Source organism: Triticum aestivum, chromosome 7D (genome assembly GCF_018294505.1).
Source record: "Triticum aestivum cultivar Chinese Spring chromosome 7D, IWGSC CS RefSeq v2.1, whole genome shotgun sequence".
NCBI classification, from domain to species: domain Eukaryota; kingdom Viridiplantae; phylum Streptophyta; class Magnoliopsida; order Poales; family Poaceae; genus Triticum; species Triticum aestivum.
Window position 1 is genome coordinate 86,962,143 of NC_057814.1, and position 5,326 is coordinate 86,967,468.

Consider the following 5,326-nt stretch of genomic DNA (forward strand, 5'->3'; position numbering starts at 1 on the left):
ATTAATTATTTTTATTTATAGTAAGTGCTTAGTTGAACTAGTTGAATTAATAGAACTAGTTTAATTTTAGTTAGAAAATTTAGATATAGAAATTTGTCATAATTTTGTTTTTTAATATAGAAATGTATTGGAAAATTTAATTATTTTTATGTCATTATCACTTTGTCATCAAAGAATGCTATATGAGATTTGATGATCTAAAATTTTACTCGGTGAAATATGCAGGCTTTGTAGAGTCGTGTCTCCTTGGAGTGATTGTCATCCAAGCTACCTCTACTTCCTCTACACCCGAGATGGTGAGCTAAAATTCCACCTCCTCCTTCTCCACTCCTCGGTGTTGAATAGAGTAGAACTAGGGTATTTAGTTATGCTTCTTAACCAAATGAAATGTCCGGGTTATAAGATATATTGAAATGTTTTTGTCAATATTGAACCATTGAAATGCAATGAGCACCAGTTTATGCTCATGTGCGAAGTGTTGATTCATTTCCGAGTGGCCTATGTTTGTCGAAGTGTTGATTCATTTCTGTTCCGGCAAATTTTAGGCGCTCGATATGTCCTATTTTATCAAAGGTCATGCCGAAATTTTCTGTGAATTTAAGCATGACTTGTGCTAGAATATGTAGGAAATATCGAGTGCCCCGGATTTGCTAGAAAGAGAATTGAACGACATTTCGAGTTGACTTTAAGTCTGCCGAGGCTCCATACATGATAGTCAAAAAATCAGTGAGGGAGAGTCTCCACCATATATGAGAGAAGAAGAATGCTCACAGTTGTCGTGGCGGTTGCTTCTCCTGCTTCTCTTTGTGCTAGACCTTTGTTATGCACTAGGGGAAGAAGGAGTAGCGACCATCATCGATGGTCAAAAAAATCGGCGAGGGAGTGTCCACCATATATGAGAGAAGAAGAATGCCGACTGTTGTCGTGGGGGTCGCTTCTCCTTCTTTTCCTCGTGCTAGATATTTGTAATGCACTAGGGAAAGGAGGAGTAGCGACCATCACCGACGGTCGCAATATCAGAGAGGGAGTGCCCACCATATATGTGAGATGAGAGTTTAGGAAGAAAGACTCGACAGACCTAAAGTCAACCCGTTGCATATTGAGTAATAGTGATCTGTGTGAGTTTCCTGGTAGTTGCCTTCGATTGATTTTCAATTAATGCTTCAACTATGAACATAGGAAATGTTTGACGATGAAAGGGAATCCGTTATGTGCGAATACCGTGAAGACGAGCGCGGCCTGTGCGACAGGCCTCACCTAGTTGGTGGTAGGCGCTTTAGCATCATGCTGGATGAGAACTTCGAAGTGGATACAGTAAGTCACAAAAACAAGTCTTTTTTCATAATTAAGCATAACTTCTGCCTCTTTTGCATCAAGTTATAATTTTAGTTTTTTACAATTCTACTAGTGTATTCCCTGCCATGCAAGAATTTATGTCTTGGATAAGATTGGTTTCACTACTATGGAAAGTATGGAGGTAAAGAGAGTTCACTTGAGGACCGAGCATGGTTATACTTTTGCCATAAAATTATACAATGCAAACACCTACTCCTATTTTGAATGCAAAAATTGGAGAGCACTATGCAAGGCTTATGCGTTTGAGCCTAATATACTTATCACCTTTGATATTGGCCCGTAAGATGAAATTGAAGGTAATATCGACATCTAGATCGATGTGCAGACGCCTCCAGTTCTACCATTATGTGAGTTTCTCAACCATATTTATTAAGTGATTTATATTGTTTATTTAAAAATAGTTGACAACTAATTTCTATCGACATCTTATTTCCATTCAAGCAAACATGTCCGGCGCTTGGTAGACAACACCTACTACTGTCCCGGGGCTGAACTAAACTTCGAGGAGATAAGTCATTATGTTTCATGTCTTGAGGATCTTGATACTGTCAAGAGAGGTTATTTTCTTGGCCTTCGAAATATTAGTACTCAATACGTGCGACCACTAGTGTGCGTATTGAACTATGGTCACATCTATTCAGGAAAGATGGTATGGTTTTTACTATTTGTCCTTAGTGCATCTTTTGCATACATTATTTTTAAGCTAAACTTCATTGCTAAGTATGTTACTACGATGTTCTTCAACAGGGACTCCCGATGATTGTTGTGCCTCGTTGGATCGAGCCTAAAGGTCACATGACAATGGTTAGCTTCCGGCCAAGACACCCTACATTGCACATCAATGCATTCATGATTTCTCGAAGCGAGCAAGTCTTAATAGTCAAAGACTGGAGCAAAATTGTGAAGGATCACAATAGAGAAGTACTAGGGGGCAGCAATCGGAAGCGCAACCCACATTTAGGAGACAGGTTCATCTACATTCTCCAATATGATGAAGCAGGAGTGCTACACATGTTTTATGCTATTTTACCTAAGAGAGAGCAGCAAGAGTGATTAGCTAGCTAGAATGAGTTTGAAGATGATGATGTGCTATACTATGACTATGATGATTAAATAACTAGTGTTGGTGATAATGACTATGATGATTATTATTAGCTAGTGTTGGTGGTGATTCGATAGATACACTATGACTATGATGATTAAATAGTGTTGGTGGTAATGACTATGATGATTATTAGCTAGTGTTGTTGGTGATGATATGATGCAAGAGTTTTTATATTAATATGATGATGTTGATCATGATTATCATGATGATTTGTTATTATGATCATGATTAGTTATTATAACATTGGTGGAAGGAATGCGAATTAGATTCATGTGGATGGATCAAAAGTGACCAAAAGTTGAATAAGTAGGATCGTTGTCCTAATTCAACTTTTGATTCATCCAAATGAATCTAATCCATGTTTCTTCCTCACAATGATATATTAATTCATCATGGACATAATGATATAACAACCTCTTAATTGGTACTGTATCAAAATTTGTATAACGGCGTATAAATACACTAAAAATAAAAAAAATAAAAAACATAATACTAGTAGCGGTAGACAGGAAGCACACTACTACTAGTTAGACTAGCAGTAGTGCTTTTATGGAAAGCGCTACTACTAAGTAGCTATAACAGTAGCGCGGGCAGGAACGCGCTACTGCTAAGTGTTGTGACTCCTGTGAGCGTCATAACTTGAGCTTCACGGTAGCAATTTCATGGGTTTAGCGTGAAATAAGAACTCCCGAGAGGCTCAAATAATCACCATCGGCTGACACTAACACCTAAATATGCAAAGACTTCACAACCAAGCATCAAATAACTCCTTCCTTCTCTTGAGAAAAAATCCAACAACAACCCAACACGGTACACGAACAAAAAAACACCACCAATAAAAAATAATACACAAAGCCCACACAGATAAAATCAAAAGAAACAACTGATCGTAATAATCTATATATATATATAAAGTTAATTCACTGGTGAAAAACGGCGCCGCGAAGCGCGCGTTAGCCCCTAGTAGGTACGAAACACACATGATTTCAACCGGCGCAAGTGAGGGGATGGGGGCCCGTTTTTTGGTCTTTCTCATTTAGTTTTGTTTGGGATTTTAGGAAAAATCAGAAAAAACAACAAGTAATGGTTGGTATTATAAAAAAGTTCAGAAATCATGATTTTTTTAACAAATGGGAAAAAATGATCATGGATTTTTTAATAAATGGGTCGTGATTTCTAAAAAATAGTATATCCAAAAAATGTTCGTGACTGCAAAAAAGTTCACAATTTTGAAAAACAATATTTCGGAATTCCAAAAATGTTTGTGATCTCAAAAAAATGTTCTGGAAATCATAAATTATTAGCATATTCAATAAATATTTTTCTTTTGCAACAATAAAGTTCCTGTATTAAAAAAATATTTGTGATTTGAGGAAATGTTCAGAAAATCATAAAATGTCCATGGATTCAAAAAATATCCAGGAAATCAAACGACATTCACAAATTCCAAAAATGTCCTTGTTTTTGAAAAATGTCCAATATTAAAAATTGTTCATGATTTTGAATAAATGTTCATTATTCAAACAATTTTATGATTTTGGAAAAATGTCCGGGAAGTTATAAATTGTTCACGAGTTAAAAATGTTTGTCATTTTGAAATAAATGTTCACGCGTTTAGAAATCTTTGTGATTTTGATTTTTTTTTAGAAAATCATAAAATGTTTGTGGATGCAAGAAATATTTGTGATTATGGAAAATGTTCCCAAATTCCAAGCATGTTAAAGAGTTCAAAAATGTTCACGTAGAATCCGGGGGTGAATCCTTCAACTCCCGGAGCTTCCTCGTCAAGTTGAGGAGGAAGAAAAGTGGTAGCAGCACGACTTTGGGAGGTGTTGCGACTGAAGGAAATTTGGTTAAAGCAACCCTCGTGAGTGTTGTGATTGCGTGAGGGAGATCAAAACACAGGCTATTTCCAAGCGCAGGCTGCTCGTCAGAAGATGATTAAATGGATTGAATCACTAGAGAGGGCGGATGGGCATGGTAGCACGGAGCAAGCCAAAGTAAAAGAGGAAGTTGGTACCTTCTACCATTCTTTGTACCATACGCATGGGGTTAGGCCCATGAAGAAGTTGTTGGACTTTGTTGTTTTCCTCGGGTTATAAAGATCATGGATGAAGGGATAGAAAAAGAGTATGTGGCCGAGGAAGTGAACCCGGTGTTGTTTGATATGGCCCCGTCGAAAGCCCAGGAGTTGAAGGATTCACCCCGGATTCTACCAACGATATTGGAATATTCTAGGTGAGGACATTACACAAGTCATACTGGAGTTTTTGAATGGGGGTGAATTACCCCAGGGTCTAAATGATACTGCAATCACGCTGATACCCAAGGTATGACATCAACAAAAATCTCATAATACCGACTGATTGCTATATGTCATGTTCTGTACAAGATTGTCGTTAAAAGTATGGCCAACAGGGTTAGAGTTATCCTTTGATGATGGTATAGGTGAAGAACAAAGTGCGTTTGTACCGTGCCGTTTGATCATGGATAATGTAGTTGTTGCCTATGAAAGTGTGCATGCTATCAAGAGGAGTAAGAAAGGCAAAATAATTGTTGTGTAGTTAAACTGGATATGCTCAAAGCCTATGATGGGGTGGAATTGCATTATCTTGGAGCTATCATGAATAAGTTAGGCCTTGGTTATCATTTTGCCAGGCTTGTGATGAAGTGTGTGACCTTTGTGAGGTTCGCTATAAAGGTGAATGGAGATCTCCTGCCAAATTTCACTCGATCTGGAGGATTCTGTCTAGGAGACTCCATGTCACCATACTTTTATTCCTTCTCTGTGATCAAGGTCTTACTTAACTGTTAAATTGGTTTGGTGGAGCTCACATTGATAAAGGAATACGAGTTAGTGTTTGA